This window comes from Triticum urartu, chromosome 5 (genome assembly GCF_003073215.2).
Source record: "Triticum urartu cultivar G1812 chromosome 5, Tu2.1, whole genome shotgun sequence".
NCBI lineage: Eukaryota > Viridiplantae > Streptophyta > Magnoliopsida > Poales > Poaceae > Triticum > Triticum urartu.
The window spans coordinates 50,547,186-50,571,540 of record NC_053026.1 but is presented as its reverse complement, the minus strand read 5'-3'; the positions used below and the strand labels follow the sequence as shown (position 1 = coordinate 50,571,540).

General features: G+C 42.0%; 1 pseudogene; it reads left to right on the top strand.

The window, feature by feature from the left end:
- Window positions 1-11,270, top strand: part of LOC125506761 — a 31,632-nt pseudogene extending 20,362 nt beyond the window's left edge.
- The last annotated feature ends 13,085 nt before the right edge of the window (window positions 11,271-24,355 follow it).

Sequence of the window (24,355 nt, the reverse complement as noted above, 5' to 3'; positions counted from 1 at the left end):
AGACCATGACGCCTAACCGTCTGGAAGAAGCACAGTCTTCAAAGGTAACAAGCGTCGAATCCACGCAGGATCAATCTCTTCAGTGATGCTCAATCACTTGGGGTTTGTAGGTGTTTGGGTTTTGGGTTTTTCCTCACTTGATAATTTTCGCTCAAAGTCCTCAGAGGATGGGTTGCTCTCAAATGACAAGTGTCAGTTTCACTTGGAGCAGCCAACCAGCTAGTGGTTGTAGGGGGCGGCTATTTATAGCCTAGGGAGCAGCCCGACATGATAAGACATAAATGCCCTTCAATGATATGACCGTTAGGTGGATAGATATTTTGGGACAGATGGCGCATAGCACAGCAATGGTCGGAATTTTGAGTAGCAAAATCCTCAGGGCTATCATGTTCCTCACTGTGTAGGCAATCCGCACTGGTGAATTCCTAACTCCTTAGTCAGGACAAATTCCTCAGAGACCAGAAGAACTCCGTCTCTGTCACTGAAGAAATTGACTGAACTGTATGAGATTTCCAATGGCTTCACTCGAAGGGATTGGTAGATGTAGGATTTTGAGTTGAGCATCACATGGAAATTTTTCCTTAGTATTTCCTCGACCCCCTTTAACAGTACGGTGTTTCCTATGACTCAAGAAAGAGAAAAACAAAACTATGAAAACGAAAGTCTTCAAGCTTCATATTCCTTGCATGAATATCAAGTCTTCACGGACACACCAATTTCTTCACTTTCAAAGTCTTCATGAAAGTCTTCAGAAATACCAAAATCTTCAGTCGAAGATATTCATTTTCAGGGGTCGACTTTTCCTGTAAATATCAAACTCCGCATAGACTTATAGACCTGTGTACACTCACAAACGCATTAGTCCCTTAACCTATAAGTCTTCAATACACCAAAATCACTAAGGGGCACTAGATGCACTTACAATCTACAAAGCTCAAATTGTTGAAAAAGGTTTTTGACAAGTTCAAGGTGTTGACTACGATGAGATTTTATCACTCGTATCGATGCTTAAAGTCTGTCCGAATCATGTTAGCAATTGCCACATTTTATGAAATCTGACAAATGGATGTCAAAACTGCATTCCTTAATAGATTTATTAAAGAAGAGTTGTATATGATACAACCAGAAGGTTATGTCAAAGGTGCTAACAAAATGTGCAAGCTCCAGTGATCCATCTATGGACTGGTGCAAGCATCTCGGAGTTGGAATATATGCTTTGATGAGTTGATCAAAGCATATAGTTTTTACAGACTTGCGGTGAAGCCTGTATTTACAAAAAAAGTGAGTAGGAGCACTACATCCTTTCTGATAAGTATATGTGAATGACATATTGTTGATGGAAATGATGTAGAATTTTCTAGAAAGCATAAAGGAGTGTTTAAAAGGAGTTTTTCAAAGAAATACCTCGGTGAAGCTGCTTACATATTGGGCATCAAGATCTATAGAGATAGATCAAGACGCTTGATAAGATTTTTCAAGGAGTACATACCTTTATAAGATTTTTGAAGTAGTTCAAAATGGAACCGTCAAAGAAGGATTTCTTGCCTGTATTGCAAGGTGTAAAGTTGAGTAAGACTCAAAACACGACCACACCAGAAAATAGAAAGAGAATGAAAGTCATTCCCTATGCCTCAGCCATAGGTTCTATAAAGTATGCTATGTTATATACCAAACCTATTGTGTACCTTGCCATGAATTTGGCAAGGGGGTACAATATTGATCCAGGAGTGGATCACTGGACAACGGTCAAAATTATCCTTAGAAGACTAAGGAAATATTTCTTGGTTATGGAGGTGATAAAGAGTTCGTCGTAAAGAGCTACATCGATGCAAGCTTTTGCACCGATCCGGATGACTCTGAGTCTCAATCTAGATACATACTGAAAGTGGGAGTAATTAGCTAGAGTAGCTCCGTGCAGAGCATTGTAAACGTAGAAAATTTGCAAAATACATAAGGCTCTGAATGTGGCACCCGTTGACTAAACTTCTCTCACAAGCAAAACATGATCACACCTTAGTACTCTTTGGGTGTTAATCACATTGCGATGTGAACTAGATTATTGACTCTAGTAAAACCCTTTGAGTGTTAGTCACATGGAGATGTGAACTAATCACATAAAGATGTGAACTATTGGTGTAAAATCACATGACGATGTGAACTAGATTATTGCTTCTAGTGCAAGTGGGAGACTGGAGGAAATATGCCCTAGAGGCAATAATAAAGTTGTTATTTATATTTCCTTATATCATGATAAATGTTTATTATTCATGCTAGAATTGTATTAACCGGAAACTTAGTACATGTGTGAATACATAGACAAAACTAAGTGTCCCTAGTATGCCTATACTTGACTAGCTCGTTAATCAAAGATGGTTAAGTTTCCTAGCCATAGACATGTGTTGTCATTTGATGAATGGGATCACATCATTAGAGAATGATGTGATGGACAAGACCCATCCGTTATCTTAGCACTATGATCGTTTAGTTTATTGCTATTGCTTTCTTCATAACTTATACATGTTCCTCTGACTATGAGATTATGCAACTCCCGAATACCAGAGGAACACCTTGTGTGCTATCAAATGTCACAACGTAACTGGGTGATTATAAAGATGCTCTACAGGTGTCTCTGATGGTGTTTGTTGAGTTGGCATAGATCGAGATTAGGATTTGTCACTCTGTGTATCGGAGAGCTGTCTTTGGGCCCTCTCGATGATGCACATCACTATGAGCCTTGCAAGTAATGTGACTAATGAGTTAGTCACGGGATGATGCATTACGGAATGAGTAAAGAGACTTACCGGTAACGAGACTGAACTAGGTATGGTGATATCGACGATCGAATCTCGGGCAAGTAGCATACCAATGACAAAGGGAACAACGTATGCTGTTATACGGTTTGACCGATAAAGATCTTCGTAGAATATGTAGGAGCCAATATGGGCATCTAGGTTCCACTATTGGTTATTGACCGGAGATGTGTCTCGATCATGTCTACATAGTTCTCGAACCCGTAGGGTCTGCACGCTTAACGTTCGATGATGATTTGTATTATGAGCTATGTGATTTGATGTACCGAAGGTTGTTCAGAGTCCCGGATGAGATCACGGACATGACGAGGAGTCTCGAAATGGTCGAGAGGTAAAGATTCATATATTGAAAGGCTATATTCGAATATTGAAATAGTTTCGAGTGATTCGGTTATTTTTTTTGGAGAACCGGGGAGTTACGGGAATTCACCGGGGGAAGTATTGGGCCTTATTGGGATTTAGTGGAAATGAGAGAAGGCCCACAAGGGGAGGCAGCCCGCCTCCCATTGGTTGGTCCGAATTGGACTAGAAGGGGGCGGTGCCCCCCCCCCTCTTTCCTTCTCCCTCTCCTCCTCCTTCCCTGTCTCCACCTCTTGGAAAAGGAAGGGGACTCCAACTAGGATTGGGAATCCTAGTTGGACTCCCCCTATAGGCGCGCCCCTCCTAGGCCGGCCTCCTCCTCCTCCCTCCTTTATATACAGGGGAGAGGGGCACCCCAAAGACACACCAAAGTTTCTCTTAGCCGTGTGTGGTGCCCCCCTCCATAGTTAAACTCCTCAGTCATATTGTCGTAGTGCTTAGGCAAAGCCCTGCGCCGGTGAACTTCATCATCACCGTCACCACGCCGCCGTGCTGACGAAACTCTCCCTCGACCTCAACTAGATCAAGAGTTCGAGGGACGTCACCGAGCTGAACGTGTGCAGATCGTGGAGGTGCCGTACATTCGGTACTTGGATCGGTTGGATCGCGATGACGTTCGACTACATCAACCGCGTTACTAAACGCTTCCGCTTTTGGTCTACGTGGGTACGTAGACACACTCTCCCCTCTCGTTGCTATGCATCTGCTAGATAGATCTTGCGTGATCGTAGGAATTTTTTTGAAATACTGCGTTCCCCAACAGAATTTGTTAGGAAGAGAAACTAAAACCATGAGCACGATTTTGGGTGAAATCATATTTCTGCATTTGTTACTTAAGTTTTTTGTACAAGAGTGTAGTTCTCACATAAAAGTAATAGTGTACTCCCTCCGTCCCATAATGTAAAACGTTTTTTTGACACTTGTGTAGTGTCAAAAAACGTCTTACATTATGGGACGGAGGGAGTATTTTTTTTATTCATGTCAGGCATGACATGGGACGAAAAGTAGATTTGTTTATTTAAGTTTCTTAGAAGGTTTATAGTCCACATGTGGATAGATGTATATTTATTTATTCTGTTATTGGTCTCACATATGAACTCATCACGAACTCCAACCTTTATAAGTAGAAAAGATTGTATTATATTGTACTATTACTTAAGCAATACCTAATTTTTATGTTTATGTTCTTTGTTATCTTGCAAAGCTATCTCTTTATACCCGCAACGTGGTTTTATTTCTTGTTTTTAGATAAAGCAAACGCTCGGTATATGTAGGGTTGTATCAGTGGTAGTTAGGACATGAGAGAATATTGATCTTTCATATAGCTCTTTGTGGATTCAACACTTTATACTTACCACGTCCATCATTGAAAAGTGATATGACAATTCCTTGCACCTAGGGATTATCAGTACCCCTAGGAGGGATCCGCTAAATGTCACTTTTTTGTCTGGGAGCGCATCACCCAAGGCCACCATATGTCATGCAATGGTGTACCATCAGGATTTTGGTTTTTTTCTGCACGCATTTTTTGATTTTATTTAGGTTTTTTGTATTGTGAGTTTTGTTGGTTTTCCGATTTTCACTTGATTTTTCCTAGGTTTTGGCAGGGTTTTTTCTTCGATTTTTTTAGAAGTAATGCTCTTCCGCGAGAAGCACAACATGTGCTTTTGCTATGCTTTCACAAGAAGCACAACTATACTTTCTCAAAAAGGGAAAAACATAGTTATGATTCAGCGAGAAGCACAACTTTGCTTTCCGAAAGAGAAAAGCACGGCCTCTGCTTCATGAAAAGAAAAGAAAAACACAATTTGTGCTTCCTGAAAAGGGAAAAGCACAACCTGTGCTTCCACGAGAAGCATAACTGTGCTTCCTGAAAAGAAAAAAACACAGTGTGTGCTTCTACGAGAAGCACAACTGTGCTTTCCGAAAAAAGAAGGGTAAGCATAGTTTTTCTTCCAAGAAAGTGAAAAATACAACTATGCTTCTTGGTTCTTGTTTTTTTTTGCTCTTTTTTTCTTCTAATTCCCAGCTTTTTTGTTTTAGAAAAAAAACACCGGAGCCTATTAACATGTGATCTAGTTTAAATATTAGTTATTTCATGAAAATAAAAACAATTATACACTCCAGCCTGCATCAACTTAGAAAAAATGGTCCAGCACGCAGGGGAGAAAAGGACAAAAACACAAAAGCGGTCCATTAATCTAAGGCATAGGAGTTAGATGTGATGAGAATTAGCAAAATATATTAAATAATGAGTTAGATGTGATGAGAATTAGCAAAATATATTAAATAATGAGTTAGATGTGATGAGAATTAGCAAAATAGTGGTGCAGAAAATATATATATTAAATAGTGCACAGAGAAACCATCTAATGATTGGCTGGATAAAGAATATGCTCCTCAAGCTAAGGTAAAAGTGATGTTCAACTATCATGTTAGCTAGCTATACAAATATTTTCTTTTTATTTTATTTGGATATGAATGGGGACAATAAATGTACTTCTCTTTGAATCTTATAACTTATAAGTATCTTTCTTCGATGTTGTATTTACATTCAGCCCTCTTGCATTCACGGTATAACTTATATTACCCTTTTTTTGTCTCCCTTTGATGTTTGTGTGTACATTTAGTTGTTGCTTTATCGTGCGACCAATATTACATTCTTCTTTGTTACTTAAATGGCAAGTGTTAGACGTTATAGTTTACTGCAATATGTGCAATATTTTTTCTGCTTCTAATCGACTGTTTCATTTTAGGTTATTGTTCACCTATTGGATGGCACAACCGTCGATAGTCAACTGATATACTTTAGCAAACATTATGACATCGCCTTCTTTGAGACTACGGGAGGTTTACACTTGCAGAGTTTACCATTGGAAGGTAACTCGAAGTTCAGCAATGAAACACTTGTGTTAGTTGCTAGGGATGCAAATCTAGATTTAATCTACAAAGAAGCCAAGCTGGCATCTGTAGGCCCTTGTGAATTCCAACACAATCATTATAAGTTCATCACCTGTTCAATTCCTAACAAGGTAATTATATTTGTTCTTTTGTATTATTCTTACCTAATCCAAGTTATCAAATAAGTGTGCCTCTAAATGTAGTGTGGAGCTGCAGGTGGACTGTTGGATTTTAATGGGAAAATTGTAGGGTTAGTATCCTACACATTTCCTCTTGTTGCGTTTATTCCAAGCTATCTTATAACGAAGTGTTCAACATTGTTGAGAAAATTTGGGTAAGATTTTTTACTTTATTAAGTTTCAGTGCTGAAACGATTCGTTATATGATGCTTTCTCTGGATGTCAATAGTGCTATCTTCTAATGTGGCACGCGCTTATGTTGATGCATCGCCTCGATCGTCAACTGATGCATACAAACCAAACAGCTCAACTAGGACTAGGACTCTGCTTTGGGTAAGCTAGAACGATCAGAAGAAAGTGTCAGTGATGCTTTCTTTATATCATGCTTTCTTTGGATTACATCAGAAGAGAGCATGTCACACTTATGTCTTCACTGATTAGAAGATAGCATTACTCTGCTTTGACATAACTAAAAGAGCATTACATCCCCTTGATCATCAACGGATGCATACAAATCGAACAGACTACGACCTGTCCTACTCAACTCGGACTAGGACTCTGCTTTGACCTTTACAGAGCCGACTCATGTCCTTATTTCTCTAATCAAGCTAGACTGTTGTGCGCATAGTAAGCCATGATGTGAATGCTTGGAGCTTCAAAGGTAGTAGCGGCGCGATACGGGAGGACGAGTTCATCCTCTGCATCCAGGTGTCGTGATTAGCAAGTTGAGAGAGATAACAGGGGATAGGTTAGAGAAATTAGAGGGATAGGGATTAGCGATAGGAAGATGGAGGGTTTATTTCTGCTTGGCCCAAAAGACACGAAATGCATACCCTCTTATATGAGAACCAGCACTTGATGCATACAAACCGAATAGACTAGAATGTAGTACTCAACTTGGGACCCTGCTTGGTGGGCAAGTACCTTTTTTTTTGCCAGGTTTGGTGGGCAAGTACCTGCGACAACGCCACTCCAAACCGCCAAGCCAAGGCGTCCCTCACCATGCTTGTTTCGTGGACTGTCTGGAACGAGCGAAACGCAAGGGTCTTCAAGCACAGGAGCGCTCCTCCAACTATATTGCTTGCCTCCATCGAGACCGAGGCCAACCTTTGGGTCATCGCAGGTGCCAAAAAATTAGGGTCCATTATTTTGCGAGAGTGATCTCATGCCGTGTATTGTGTGACTTGTAACAAACTCTATTATCTCTTATTTAATGGATAAGGCAAAGCTTTTGTCTCCGTTTCCAAAAAAACTCGGGACCCTGTTTTGACTCTAGTCACGTCCCTGTTTGTTTAATCAGGCTAGACTGATGTAGTAACCGTATGGGCTCTACTAACGCCACAACACCGGCCTATGGACCGGCCCTGACCAATGATGGAGAAATTTTGAAAGAGGCAAGGCGAGGTGAGACGGTAAGGGTAGTTGCACAACTTTAATATGGCATAGAGAAGCGGTGTGACACTAAATCTGTTGGTTTGTGCCGATTCAACCTTATGCTAACAACGTGGTTTCATATTTTGATAAACATTTGGTTCAAATTACAACTATGGTAGAAATATATGGTCCTGAATGCTTAGAGCTTCAAAGGTAGTAGCGGTGCGATACGGGAGGACGAGTTCATCCTCTGCATCCAGGTGGCCTGATTGGCAAGTTGAGAGAGACAACGGGGGATAGGTTAGAGAATTTAGAGGGATAGGGATTAGCGATAGGAAGATGGAGGGTTTATTTCTGCTTGGCCCAAAAGACACAAAATGCATACCCTCTTATATGAGAACCAGCACTTGATGCATATAAACCGAATAGACTAGAATGCACTCCCTCCATTTCCAAATATAAGCCCTTCTAGAGATTTTAATATGGATTACATACAGAGCAAAATGAGCGTATGTAGTCCATATTAAAATCTCTAAAAGGGCTTATATTTAGAAACGGAGGTAGTAGTACTCAACTCGGGACCCTGCTTTGACTCTTACTCAGTCACGTACTCACATTCCTGTTTGTTTAATCCGGCTAGACTGATGTAGTAACCAAATGGGTTCTACTAATGCCACAACACCGGCCTGAAAGAGGCAAGGCGAGGCGAGATGGTAAGGGTAGTTGCACAACTTTAATCTGGCATAGAGGTGCGGGGTGACACTAAAGCTGTTGGTTTGTGCCGATTCAACCTTATGCTAACAACGTGGTTTCATATTTCGGAAAACATTTGGTTCAAATTACAACAATGGTAGAAATGTATGGTCCTGAATGCAATATACCCTGTTTCAAGTACATTTGTTGATTTAGTGACGATTGTTTGGCAGGAAAATTGTGCGACCCCAGCTTGGACTAAAGCTAAAGACGTTGGACTTATTAGGCAGGTCGCGTATTGAGCAGTTGTCACATAATTTTAACATCTCCTCTGGTCTTATAGTAAGAGAGGTATACAAAGTTATTGACCTATTGGTTAATAGTCTCTTAGTAATTCTTATATTATGTTATATAACTCTTTTGAAATCTTTTCAGGTTTCAGCAGAATGTGTCGCTTAGAGGCTTGGCATTAGAGTGGGGGACGTTATTTTATCATGCCAAGGAGAGAGTGTTTCAAGTATAGCTCAGGTAATGATTGTACTTCTATATGTATTAATCCTGTTGTGTTTATTTATATGGTCCTGACAGTTTGTTTCAGTTCGAAGATATACTGCTACGTGTTGGTGAGGAACATCTTGAGAAGAGCAATGATCTTAGGTGCAAAGTTGATGTGCAGGTAAAATGCCATGTACTCTAGACCCCCCCCCCCACCACCACCACCACACACACACACACAAAAGGGTTAAGGCTCATTTCACAGTTGCTGAATTATTCTATATTCTTGTTAACTTGCTATAGAAAAGAATTCACAAGTCTATTACTATGTTTTGTAAATTAAATTAATACATAGGTAAATTCTGTTAACTAATGGTTCCCTCTTGCCTTACATCCTCTACGGTCCAAAACTCCAAATATAGCCAAGCCTCCAGAATATCAAAAGTAGTGCAATACAAAGGAATTACCACAATCCACCTCAATGCTAAACGGAGCCTTTAAAAACGAGGCAGAGGGTTCTACCTTGATTTAAAAGCTTAACGAAGATGGACACTTACATGCGTACTCACTGAAAGCTTAAGGGACTCCTGATTCACATGATTTCAAAAATATGCAAATACGATAGGATTGCATGTGCAAAACAATCTGCAGAATTGGGTGTTTAATCACAGTAATAGGTAAAACACAGAAATCATGGTCAAAATAAAGTCAAAGCATATCCAAAGGTAAGCTAAGGTAATATTATGCTACTTATGACCTTTGCTTTGTTCTTTGTGCATAGGAATGTAAAAAAGTGGATTGTAGAATCCCTTTTTTTTCCTATGAAACCCAATCCAAGGGGGGAAAAACTTCATTTTTCCTATGGTCTATTCATTTAAATCAAACTGATGAATAGTGTCACCATAGAAAATATTCCTAATTTCCTATGTTTTCCCTTATTTTCCTTTCAATCTAAGAGATCCTAAGTTCAAATCAAAATTTCGTAGAGATTAAAAGGCAACAAACAATGTTTGAACGGTCTAAGACAAGCAATTAATGTTTGTCGCTTTGGTAGTGCGGCAAGTACCTACTGTGGTCTCGAACTGTGTTGGTTGCTTGTAGCGGTGCCATGTAAGCGAAAATCTTATGGTCACTGACAAATATTTATTTGTGCCCACACAGGTGCCATGCCACCATGCCCTGACTAGCCATGTGGCCCTCCAGTGAGGGGCATGCTTCACACCATAAGTATGATGGCTGATATTCTATGCATTGTGCCTACGTAGGTGACTAGGTGACATATGTGCCCCTATCTAGAGATGTGACCATGAAGTGATGGTGGTGCTTCATAGCATGCACTTACCACCCCTACAACCAGTGGCGGAGCTTGGGCCAAAATTCTAGAGGGGCAATAGGCTTAGGGGAGCTAAATTATGAGGCTTGGCCTTATTTTCCTGTACTTATGGCCCAAATACCTAGGGGTAGTGACAGATTTCTTCATGGGCTGGGGGGCGGTGGCCCAGGTTGCACTCCATGAAGCTCCGACACTGCCTACAACCAAACAACCCTTCACAACCATACACATTATATCCCACTTCTATGTGAAGGTGTTGATGTTTTATCACTTACGCTTAAAATAATTGAAGACCTGACATGGAGCTAAACTCCCGCATAGCAGCACACACGAGCTTTGGGTGTTGAGTATCAAGATATTTTAGGTCTTATTTCAGCAATATCTTAAAAAATGTGTTTGGCATCATAGGTCGGAGTATTTAATACTCGCAAATGTACAAGGAAACTTGTTACTTTGAAAGTGAAGTTATCTGATGGGGTTGAAGTCTTCCGCTAAGGTAATGGATCCCCCTTTCTGTATCATCGTACTACATACCTTCCTTTGTGTATCAAAATGAGAATGATGATCCAAATTCCTAACCTTGATAACTGAGGAAAACTCAACTAGGAGCCTTTGTCTATCTCCTCTGATATTTAGCATTGTAGCTTACTATATGAAACCTTCATTCTAGTTTCATGCTTAAATTCTTTGAGGTGTGGCAGATGTTTCCTCTTCAATCGGATCACGCAGAGATAGACAATACAATAGTATTCTGCAGATGTTTCAGTTCTAAAGTTTCCAAGTACTCTTCGTATACAGTAAATTTTCATATACTATTCTATTCAGTGTGCTAGTTGAACCAAGTGAAATGATGGTTATTCTCCATCCTGATATGAACTTCACAGGCACATAGACATATTATGTGGAAAAAAAGTCTAATCATTAACAGATGGGCGGAAGTATTGTATGAAAGCAAATAAAAATTGCACAGAGAATGATATTGTTCACCCAGCATGGTTGTGCAGCCTATATCGTTATGATAGAATACTCTTTCTTCAATGTTGCCCTCTAATTTAGTTATGTTCTTAAATGTAGTCGAGGTACCTCATCGTGTTCTATGGATTTATTGGGATAGAATACCCTTAACAATATTTTCGTAATTCTATATCATTATAATATATAATGCCCTTCTTGTATGGCAAGTTTCAAACACAGAAACTTAGCCGGCAAGTTTCGGAGCATAGAACTTAGGAGTTAAAGGGAGATATGATAAAAAAGAAATGAAAGGCAAGTTTCATAGAACGTAACTTAAGAAAACAAGATCTAATAGGTTACCACTAAGAATAAGATCAAATGGAAGAAGAACAACTGTGGGTGGAACAATGTAATTCCAGTGGTATATGTAACTAATTAAGTCACAATAGGACGAGGATTATGTGTGAGATGGCATAATCTGCCATACCATATTAAGGACTTGCAATAAAGAGACGATAAATTTGTAGTCGAAAGAACCATGCACCAGGACTACCCCAAACCTAGCAGGTGGGGCACGCACCTACAGAAATGTCTGCAGTCGTCTATGTGTGTCGTGATCCGAAAACTTGTTTCCACTTATATTGGATGAAAAATAGATGAAAATTAGTTATCATGTGAATACAACGCAATATACTTGTGCTAATACTTTGTGTAACCGTTCTTATATGTTGCTTTTCTATATGTTTTGTCCGTTTTCACCATGTGTTATCAGCCAGTGCTTTCCGTTCATTCGAGTTCTTATCCATTGTTAATGTTATCATTCGTCTACCTTGGTCGATGTGGTGCACTATCACGATGCAGTACTCTTGTCTTTCTTGTCATATGCCTCCTTCCGTTCGCTCCTTTCATTGTCTTTTTCCTCAACTCGTTTTCATTCATCCAATTCTTCCCGTTCTGTCTCCCCCCCCCCCCACACACACACATTCACAGTCGGTGCTTTTGTTCGTTTGGGTTTTTATCAATTGTTCATGTTCACTTTCTTCTTCATTGGTCGATGTGGTGCACTATCTTGATGCAATACTCTTTTCTTTCCTGTCATATGCTTCCTTCCTTCCGCTCCTTTCACCGTCTTCTTTCTCAACTCGCTTTACATTCGTCCAACTATTATCCTCTTCCTATTCTTCTGTCAGATTGACATCGGGTTGCATACGATAATTAAGGTTCTTATCCGAGGGATGGCCTTGGAGCGCGGTAGTCATGAAAGTCAGAACGATGTCAAGCTAGAAAGGGGAGGAAGGAGCAACAGAAATCGGTGTAAGCTTCGACATTGGCAAGACATCCGGGTAGGGTGACACTGGCAACACCATTGTGGTGGAGAAGAGGAGGAGATTTCCTAAGGTTTTGATTTTTGTTTGTCATTCCCGTTCAAGGAACACACACACCTCCTCTTTGACCGGGAACGTCCACTTTTGGCACTTCATTTGCGCTCTCCTCAAATGAGACTTTGACGTCCCTTCTACGGTTGAAGAAAAAGAGGCAATTTTACACTCATTTTGTAACCAAACGAAATATTTAATCCAATTCAAAATAAAATACAAGGCACATTTTGTTTTTTAAAAGTAACAATTTCTTAGTATTCTTCCTATTTGATTATAAAATAAAACTATCTACTACTCCTACTTATGAGTGTTTTTTAAAAGTGATATTTATAATTACATCGTTCATGCACCCCGCTATCACCTCGCACCACACCGAGGTGTCCCTCATCAAGTTCGTGCACAAGGCGCATGTCGACGAGGTACAAGCGAAGGTCGGGATCAAGGTCCATAACACCTTGTTTCAGATTCAGCATTGGTGGCCCCTCTCTCGCGTGCCTTCGCCGTGGCCATGTCCTTTTGCGTGCTCCTGAAGATGGAGAACGTGATGGCGTATGCCTGGACTCTGCATGTTGTCGATTGCATCATCGGCCGCCGCTGCTCCTTCGTCTGCCTGGAGCGGCGCTCAGCGTTTATGGAGTCGACCGAGACCCTGGATGTGTGGATTTGGACTACCAACTATAGCGCCAGCCTGAAGGTTATCTGGCTCACCTTCATGAGTAGGTTGCTCATGGTCCATGCCTCCGAGATCCTGGTCACAGACTACTGCCCACTAGTAGAAAAAGGGTCAAATGTGAAGCATATTAGTGCCGGTTTGAATTTGAGTCGGCACTAATGTGACCATTAGCGCCGGTTCCAATGGCTAGGCGGGCGGGCATCATTAGTACCGGTTCGTGGGAAACCTTTAGTACCGGTTCATGCCATGAACCGGTACTAATGAGGCCAGTGCGGCTGTGGTCAGGCTGGGGCCCCCATGAAGACCTTTAGTACCGGTTCATGGCATGAACCGGTACTAGAGTTTCTTAGTAAGCTGATTTTTAGTCCCACCTCGCCAAGAGAGAGGCAGTATGAGCGGTTTATAAGCCATGAGTGCAGAGACAATGACAACGAGACGCAATGCTCACTTGCACGTTGATTAGCTTCAAGCCTTTCGGAATAGTATAGATTGCACTGACCTATGTACAGTGCAGTCTACACTATTCCAAAAGGCTTGAAGCAAATTAACCAGCATTGCACCTCTTTTTTATTTTTAATAACTTATATGAACTTCGGACTTCTTTTGTGTTCAGTATGCCGCATTCAAAGCGACGTCATCAATTTCCAACATGTTCTGACATCATTTGTTGTTTTTTGGTCATTTACCTAATTGTTTAGAGAGCTAAATGACCGTGAAATTGAAAATCACTACAAAATGAATTCTGAAAATGTTGAAACTTGGCATGGTATCATCATTTCACCCGCATAGCATGTGCGAAAAAGTAGAGAGGGTCACGGCAAAAACTGGACGCACTTCGTGTACAAACTGGACAAACTCTTTCGGAGTATCAGGGTTTCAGACGAGAACTCATCTGTTACACGGGCACTTCAATGTTTTTTAAACTTATTTGAACTCCGGACTTCTTTTGTGTTCAGTATGCAGCATTCAAAGCGACGTCATCAATTTCCAACATGTTCTGACATCATTTATTGTTTTCGGTCATTTACCTAATTGTTTAGAGAGCTAAATGACCGCGAAATTGAAAATCACTACAAAATGAATTCTGAAAATGTTGAAACTTGGCATGGTATCATCATTTCACCCGCAGCATGTGCGAAAGAGTAGAGAGGGTCACGGCAAAAACTGGACGCACTTCGTGTACAAACTGGACAAACTCTTTTGGAGTATCAGGGTTTCGGACGAGAACTCATCTGTCACACGGGCACTTCAATGTTTTTTAAACTTATTTGAACTCCGGACTTTTTTGTGTTTAGTATGCAGCATTCAAAGCAACGTCATCAATTTCCAACATGTTCTGACATCATTTGTTGTTTTTCGGTCATTGACCTAATTGTTTAGAGAGCTAAATGACCGTGAAATTGAAAATCACTATAAAATGAACTCTGAAAATGTTAAAACTTCGCATGGTATCATCATTTCACCCGCATAGCATGTGCGAAAAAGTAGAGAGGGTCACGGCAAAAACTGGACGCACTTCGTGTACAAACTGGACAAACTCTTTCGGAGTATCAGGGTTTCGGACGAGAACTCATCTGTTACACGGGCACTTCAATATTTTTTAAACTTATTTGAACTCCGGACTTCTTTTGTGTTTAGTATGCAGCATTCAAAGCAACGTCATCAATTTCCAACATGTTCTGACATCATTTGTTGTTTTTTGGTCATTTACCTAATTGTTTAGAGAGCTAAATGACCGTGAAATTAAAATCACTACAAAATAAACTCTGAAAATGTTGAAACTTGGCATGGTATCATCATTTCACCCGCATAGCATGTGCGAAAGAGTAGAGAGGGTCACGGCAAAAACTGGACGCACTTCGTGTACAAACTGGACAAACTCTTTCGGAGTATCAGGGTTTCGGACGAGAACTCGTCTGTTACACGGCACTTCAATGTTTTTAAACTTATTTGAACTCCGGACTTCTTTTGTGTTCAGTATGCAGCATTCAAAGTGACGTCATCAATTTCCAACATGTCCTGACATCATTTGTTGTTTTTCGGTCATTTACCTAATTGTTTAGAGAGCTAAATGACCGCGAAATTGAAAATCACTACAAAATGAACTCTGGAAATGTTGAAACTTGGCATGGTATCATCATTTCACCCGCATAGCATGTGCGAAAGAGTAGAGAGGGTCATGGCAAAAACTGGACGCACTTCGTGTACAAACTGGACAAACTCTTTCGGAGTATCAGGGTTTCGGACGAGAACTCATCTGTTACACGGGCACTTCAATGTTTTTTAAACTTATTTGAACTCCGGACTTCTTTTGTGTTCAGTATGCAGCATTCAAAGCGACGTCATCAATTTCCAAAATGTTCTGACATCATTTTTTGTTTTTTGGTCATTTACCTAATTGTTTAGAGAGCTAAATGACCGTGAAATTGAAAATCACTACAAAATGAATTCTGAAAATGTTGAAACTTGCAATGGTATTATCATTTCAGAGTATCAGAGTAGAGAGGGTCAGAAAAAAACTACTCAGAAATAAATAGAAGAAAATAAATAAAGCAGAAAAGAAAAAAACTATATAAAAAATTACTCAAAAACAAATAGAAGAAAATAAATAATTCAGAAAAAACTATATAAAAAATTACTCAAAAATAAATAGAAGAAAATAAATAATGCAGAAAAGAAAAAACTATATAAAAAAATTGTTGGGGCGCTGCCCAGTGGGCCTGCCAGACCTAGAGTGTGCAAATGCAGGCCCAGAAGGGCCAGCAGACTCACAGGGCAGCGCGCCCTAGTTAGGCCCAGAAGACAGATATATAGAGAAGCTCGAAGGAGCAGCCGCGGCTGGGTTTATAAATCAGTGCGGCTTCCCTTCGCTCGGCGAGTTGGGACTAAACATTATGCACCGCCTGTGGCAGCGCACAACCATTAGTACCGGTTGGAGCCATTGGGCCTTTAGTACCGGTTCGTGGCACGAACCGGTAATAAAGGGGTCGTTTTCCGCCCCTTGGCCTGGCGAAAATTGGCCTTTAGTATCGGTTGGTGGCTCCAACCGGTACTAAAGACCCCTCCTATATATATGGCACTTACGAAAAAATCAGTTTCATCGATCACCACTTCTTCTCGATCCAACTTCTTCGCTGCGCCCGTCGCCCATCGCGCGCCGCCCTCGCCGCCCCCGCCGCCCGTCGTCGCCCCCGCCACCCGTCACCGCCGTCGCCCCCGCCACCCGTCATCGTCGTCACCGCCATCGCCCCCGCCGCCCGCCGCCGCCGCCTCGCCTGCCGCCCGTCCCCGTCGCATCGCCCGCCGCCGCCCGTACGCCGCCGCCCCCCGCTCGTACACACACACACACATTGTTTTTACTTATTTTCTATTTTCTGTTGTTTAGATTAATGTTAGATAAATTACGTAGATAATAATGTTAGAATGTTAATGTTAGATGAATTATATGGAAAAGATGTTAAATATTAATATCAATTTTACATGAATTAGAACAATTTGAACTAGTTGAATTAGTATAGCTAGATATTAATTAGGGATATATATGAGATTTGAACTAGTTGAATTAATATAACTAGTTTATTTTTAGTATGAAAATTAATAGAACAAGTTTATTTTTAGTAAGAAAATTTAGGTATATGAGATTTGATGATCTAATCAAAATATTACTATATAGAACTATCTACTTTATTTTAGTAAGAAATTAATAAAACTAGTTTATTTTTAGTAAATGCTTAGTTGAATTAATAGAACTAGTTTATTTAGTTGAATTAATAGAACTAGTAAGTGTTTAATGTTTCACCTATATATGAACATATGTTATATATTAATGTCAAATGTTAGATGAATTAGATATAAATTATATGTTAGATATATATTTAATTTAGTTATATGAGATTTTATTATCTAATTAACATTTTATTATATAGAACTAGCTACCTTATTTTTAGTAAGAAAATTAATAGAACTAGTTTAGTTGAATTAATTAGTTGAACTAGTTAGTTGAATTAGTTCAATTAATTAGGTATATTTTTCGTAAGTACTTAGTTGAATTAGTTCAATTAATTAGTTGAACTAGTTGAATTAACAGAATTAGTTGAATTAATAGAACTAATAAGTGTTTAATGTTTCACCTATGAACATAGAAATGTCGTCTGACGACGAACACGATTTCATTATGTGCGAATACTGCGAAGACCAGCGCGGCCTGTGCGGCAGAAATTTTCTAGTTAATGATAGACGCTTCAGCATCAAGCTGGATGAGAACTTCGAAGTGGATACAGTAAGTCACAACGACAAGTCTTTTTTCGTAATTAAGCATGACTTATGCTTCATTTGCTTCAACTTTTAATTTTAATTTTTCACTATTCTACTAGCGTATCCCTTGCCATGCAAAATTTTTTGTCTTGGATAAGATAGGTTTCAGTCCTAACGAAACTATGGAGGTAAAAAGAGTTTACTTGAAGACCGAGCATGGTTATACCTTCAACGTCAAATTATACAATGTAGACACATACACCTATTTTGAATGCAAAACTTGGCAATCACTATGCATGTAACGCCCCCGATTTGACCGTACACTAATCATACACGCAAACGTGTACGATCAAGATCAGGGACTCACGGGAAGATATCATAACACAACTCTACAAATAAAATAAGTCATACAAGCATCATATTACAAGCCAGGGGCCTCGAGGGCTCGAATACAAGAGCTCGATCATAGACGAGTCAGCGGAAGCAACAATATCTGAGTACAGACATAAGTTAAATAAGATTGCCTTAAGAAGGCTAGCACAAACTGGGATACAGATCGAAAGAGGCGCAGGCCTCCTGCCTGGGATCCTCCTAAACCACTCCTGGTCGTCGTCAGCGGGCTGCACGTAGTAGTAGGCACCTCCCGAGTAGTAGTAGTCGTCGTCGACGGTGGCGTCTGGCTCCTGGACTCCAACGTCTGGTCGCAGCAATCGGGTAGAAGGGAAAGGGGAAAAGAGGGAGAAAGCAACCGTGAGTACTCATCCAAAGTACTCGCAAGCAAGGAGCTACACTACATATGTATGCATTGGTATCAACTGGAATAAGGCTATCATATGTGGACTGAACTGCAGAATGCCGGGATAAGAGGGGGATAGCTAGTCCTTTCGAAGACTACGCTTCTGGTAACCTCCATCTTGCAGCAGGAGAAGAGAGTAGATGGTAAGTTCACCCAGTAACATCGCATAGCATAATCATAACCGATAATCCTCCCCTCGTCGCCCTATGAGAGAGCGATCACCGGTTGTATCTGGCACTTGGAAGGGTGTGTTTTATTAAGTATCCGGTTCTAGTTGTCATAAGGTCAAGGTACAACTCCAAGTCGTCCTGTTACCGAAGATCACGGCTATTCGAATAGATTAACTTCCCTGCAGGGGTGCACCACATAACCCAACACGCTCGATCCCATTTGGTCGGACACACTTTCCTGGGTCATGCCCGGCCTCGGAAGATCAACACATCGCAGCCCCACCCAGACCAACAGAGAGGTCAGCACGTCGGTCTAAACCTAAGCGCCCAGGGGTCTGGGCCCATCGCCCTTGCACGTTGCGTGGGCGGCCGGAAGCAGACCTAGCCTAGCAGGCGTTCCAGTCCAATCCGGCGCGCGCCGCTCAGTTGCTGACATCACGAAGGCTTCGGCTGATACCACGACGTCGAGTGCCCATAACTGTCCCCGCGTAGATGGTTAGTGCGTATAGGCCAGTAGCCAGACTCAGATCAAATACCAAGATCTCGTTAAACGTGTTATTTTGAAATAACCGCGAACGCCGACCAGGGCCAGGCCCACCTCTCTCCTAGGTGGTCTCAACCTGCCCTGTCGCTTCGCCACAAAGATCCACTCAGAGGGCCGTCGGGACAAACGTCCTTTCAGACCCAATCCGTGGATCACTCGCGGGTACTCCTACGAGCCGACCCGTCTTTAGTCACCTCAAGTATCATATATTATGTATATAAGTATATACCCGTGACCACCTCCCGAGTGATCACGACCCGATAGTATAGCATGGCAGACGGACAAGAATGAAAGGTCACTGATTGATTACTAGCAACCTATACTAAGCATGTAGGATTGCAGGTAAGGTATCAACAATAGTAGCAACAATGACAGGCTATGCATCAACATAGGATTAACGGAAAGCAGTAACATGCTACACTACTCTAATGCAAGCAGTATAGAGGAGAGTAGGCAATATCTGGTGATCAAGGGGGGGGGGGCTTGCCTGGTTTCTCTGGCAAGAAGATGGGTCATCAACACCATAGTCGAACTAGGGTCGCCGGCAGTCTCGGGGTCTACCGGAAAAGAGTAACGGAGGGGGAATGCAATAAATAATAGAGCAATCAAAGTATCACAAAGCATAACAAGACAATACGCGGTGCTAGAGGTGACCTAACGCGGTATGAGATGATACCGGTGAAGGGGGAAACATCCGGGAAAATATCCCCGGTGTTTCGTGTTTTCGGACAAATGAATCGGAGGGGGAAAGTTACGTGTTCGCTATGCTAGGGATGTGTGGCGGACGAATGGGCTGCGTATTCGGATTTGTCTCGTCGTTCTGAGCAACTTTCATGTACAAAGTTTTTTCATCGGAGTTACAGTTAATTTTCTATGATTTTCCAAAGTTTTAAATATTTTTTGAAATTTCTGGATTTATTATATTTAGTTTAATCCGAATTGACCCAGTCAATTTGACTAGTCAAAAAGGCATGTGTGGCCCACATGTCATAGACTATTTATCTAACCAATTTAAATAAATCTAATTTATTTAATCAGGGCCTACATGTCATCTACTACTAGACTAACTTAGCACTAATTAAGACCTACTAGTAGTACTAATCTAAGTAAGGGCCGGCCATTACTCGGCAGTGGCGGAGCCAGGATTTTCGACATGGGTATGCGAAGTCAAAAAATATATTTTTGATGTACAATAATGCAAGACATAAAAAAATGTACCCCCCCCCCCCCAATCCCAAAAGTACTGCCTTTGATTTAGTACAGCTTTAGTATAAATTTTGAGACCAAGGGAGTAGACAATAATACCAATTAAACTATAATTTTTTCTTTGTAGCAAATGTGTCTTCAGTGATTTGGTTACATTGCAGAACAAGAAGAATCACAATAACATAACAAAAGCGAGAAATGATTGTGTCTTCCTTTTCTTTCATGAAAAAATTGTGCTCACAATTAACCAAGCAATCATTTAAATATTATTCCCCGTTTTGTCTCTTAACTTATTCTTCACATAAGGAACCAAAATAATGATCTATTCTCGATTGGTAGTTTGGAGAAATCAAGATTAATGAAAAATGGATAGAACTCTAACCAACCACGATCAGATGATCGAGGCATTTAGCACACTGATGTTGGCAACTTTGCCTTTGCTTTGCTGGATGCCCGATGCGCCGTGTGCCTGGGTCGCTGTGAACTATGGAGGAATGGTGATTGGGGAGACAATCTACCGACGGCAGCCTAATCCACGACGGACGACGGCGCCCTCATCCGGGTACAGCAATTAGGCGATGCCCGGTTTTGCGATTGGAACTTGGAACCGCACACCTCGGCTGGCTCCTAATCTCCTCGACTTGGGGTTAATCGGCCAGCGGCAAGCCCTTAAGGCCCAATAGATAGTAGAGTACCAGCCTAATTATTATGTTGGCCCCAGGTGGCAGCCGGATTGTTTTCTGCTTCGTTTGTCTCCAGCGCTGTACGTAACTGATGGCCATACACTATATAAATGCATATATGAGCATATATACTGAAACTTTTCTGTATAAAATATTGGGTATGCATTGCATACCCTTGGATTAGGCTAGCTCCGCCCCTGTTACTCGGCATAGCCCAGCCGGCCACACGCACGGCGCGCACACACCACGCTGTACAAGGCACACACAACACACAGACACACACGCACATAGCTAGGAGTTAATTCTGTTATCTGAACATAGCATTTTGTGATTTTTATATGATAAAATGGAGTTTGGTCCAATGGGATAAAATGGAGTTTGTCGAGTATACTACCTACTCATATTTTATTCAGTCATTTTACCGGTTGTTCAACCACAGATTAGGGTCTGTCTAGGAGGTTAGTCAATGTAAAAATTGAAAGCTAGCTAGCAGTACAGTAAGCAGCAGCAGTATTAGCGTAGAAGCAGGGCAAGAGCTTCAGCAGAAGCAGCTCAGGCAGGCGCAGGGGCGCGCGCGGGACGGCAAGCAGGGCCGGCACGGCTAGGTGCGTGCGCGGGTGTGCAAGGCAGCGAGCGGCCGCCGGAGGCAACAGCGGCAGCAGGCCACCGCGGGAGGCCCGGAGCTGCGGCAGACGCGACTGCTCGCGCGCGAGGCACCGCAGTAGCAGCGCGTAGCAGCAAGCGGTCGGCGAGCGAGGCAGAGCAAGCAGCAGGCAGGCAGTGGCGATGCGGGCTGTGCGGCTGGGTGTGGGGCGCGCGTGTGCGTGCGGGTAGGCGGCAGCGGCTCGGCCGGGCGTGCCGGCGAGCGGGGCATTAGAGGCACCAGCAATAACTGCAGCGCGGGGCGAGGAGGAGCGCAGTGCGGGGCGGCGAGCACTTGCGCCTGGGCGCGTGGGGGGCCTGTACGAGGTGCGGCCGATGTAGTGGGACGGACGACGCGGGTGGTCGGGGCGACGGCGTCTACAGCTACGGGCGACTGAAGACGACGCAAGGGAGGGGAGGGAGCAGGAGCTCACCGGGCGGCTCACGAAGGCCGGCGACAGGTTAGTAGCAGCAGAGTGGCCGAAATCGACGGAGTTCGCCGGCGACCCGAGGAGGAGGAAAGGCGTCGTGGGGCTCGATGCAGCGCTCCCCGGCTCGGGCTCGTGGTCGAGGAAGACGTAGCGGAGGCGGGCGGAGCTCGTGGACTCGACGGAGAGGCAAGAGGAGGCCGGCGGCTACGCGAATGTCGGCGACACAGCCATGGCAGCGCTCGGGCGCCGGTCCAGATCGAGAAAAGGGAGCGAGGGGAGAGGAGAGGGGGAACTGGGAAACTAGGGCGGGCTGCCTGTTGGCAGCTGGGCCACTTGGCCCAGGGTAGTGGGGAGGGGCCTTTTGTTTTTTCCTGTTTTTGGTTTATTAATTTTTCTTTTTACAAATTTCATGTTTTATTTAATCTCCACACTATTTGGGTTAATTAAAATACAAAACTACTTTCTAAATTAGTACTATTACTGATACCTCAGCCACAAAAAGTTTGGTACTCAAATAAAATAGTTCAACGTTTTAGAATTTTTTTAAAAGGCATTTAACTAATTGTTTAAGCCATTGTTTTAGTTATTTTAAGGCATTTAAAACTTTTATAAAAATATGGTTTCTTCACTAATAACACTTATGAATTATTTTCCCCGGTTTGCACATTTTAGTTTTGACATTTGAAAACTTTTATTTTTGACTTAAACTTCAAATTTGAATTTGAACCGTTTTGAATCCAGACGAGATTAGCAATAGTAGCCTGATGACATGGCACCATTAGAAGGGGATTACTGTAGCTTAATTATTCGGGCGTCACAATGCAAGACTTATGCATTTGAGCCTGATATGGTTATCACCTTTAATATTCGTCCGGATGATGGTACTGAAGGTAATAGAGACATCTGTGTCGATGTACAGATGCCTCCAATTCTACCATTATGTGAGTTTCTCAACCATATTTATGTCTTCGATGTGAGATTATTTGAACCAGTTGAATAATTAATAGATCTCAATTTATATTGACAGCTTATTTCCAATCAAGCAAACATGTCCGGCGCTTGGTAGACAGGACCGTCCACTGTCCCGGGGCTGAACTAAACTACGAGGAGACAAGTCATTATGTTTCATGGCTTGAGGATCTTGATGCTGTCAAGACAAATTTCTTTTCTGCACTTAGAAATGTTAGTACTCAAAACGTGCGACCAATAGTGTTCGTACTAAACTACGGTCACATATATTTAGGAAAGATGGTAAGATTTCTACTATTTCTCCTCAGTGCATCTTTTGCATACATTATTTTTTTAAGCTAAATTCATTGCTAAGTATGTTACTATACGATGTTCTTCAACAGGGACTCTCGATGAATGTTGTGCCTGATTGGATCGAGACTAAAGATACCATGAATATTGTTAGCTTACGGCCAAGATATCCTACAATGCACTTTAGTGCATTCAGGATTTCTAATAGCGAGGAATGCTTAATAGTAAAAGACTGGAGCAAAATTGTGAACGATCACAGAGAAGTACTAGGGGGCAGCAATCAGAAGCGCAACCCACGATTAGGAGACATGTTCATCTGCATGCTCCAATATGATGAATCAGCAAAGCTATACATGTTCTATGCTATTTTACCTGAGAGAGAGCAGCACGAGTGATTAATTAGCTAGTTCATGCTCTTAGTACTTGTCCTCTCATGTCCGTGTTCTTCATCCTAAACTTAATCTCAAAGAGTGATTTGCTTTTGTGGTGTTATGAACGTTTATAATATCATTACCATGTTGAACTCGATGATATCTTTGCTATGGCAGACGCAACCTACACAAAGAACTATCACCCAATTAGTCTGCTCCACGGCCTATCAAAGATTTTCTCCAAGCTCATGGCTAACAGACATGCCCCTATTATTGACGACATTATCTTCACAAGCCAAAGTGCTTTCATTAAGAAAAGATGCATCCACAACAACTTCGTATTCGTGCAATACCTCGTCAAAGAGCTCCACCAATCTAAGACACCAAGTTTTTTTCTCAAGCTTGGACATCTCAAACGTTTTTGACTTAGTCAATTGGGCCTACCTCCAGGAGGTGATGGATCATATTGGCTTTGGCCCGTGCCAGCGTGACTGGATCTACTTGTACTCAATTTTTTGGACCTCACGCGTCCTCCTCAACGGCAGTCGAGGCCCCGTTTCGCCCATAGAAGGTGTCTTCAGCAAGGGGATCCGCTATCACCCATGCTCTTTATCTTGGCCATCGACCCTCCCTCCACCACCTCATCAGGCTTGCAGCGGACTTAGACATCCTCATGCCTGTCAAGGCGAGGGTGGCGTGATGTAGGATCTCACTCTACGTTGATGATGCCAGCATCTTCGCCAACCCCGGCAAGGTCGAGCTCACAAGAATAAAATATATTCTCGACTGCTTCGGAAATGCTTCTGGCTTGATCTCCAACCTCCTGAAGCCTACGGTTTTCCCCATC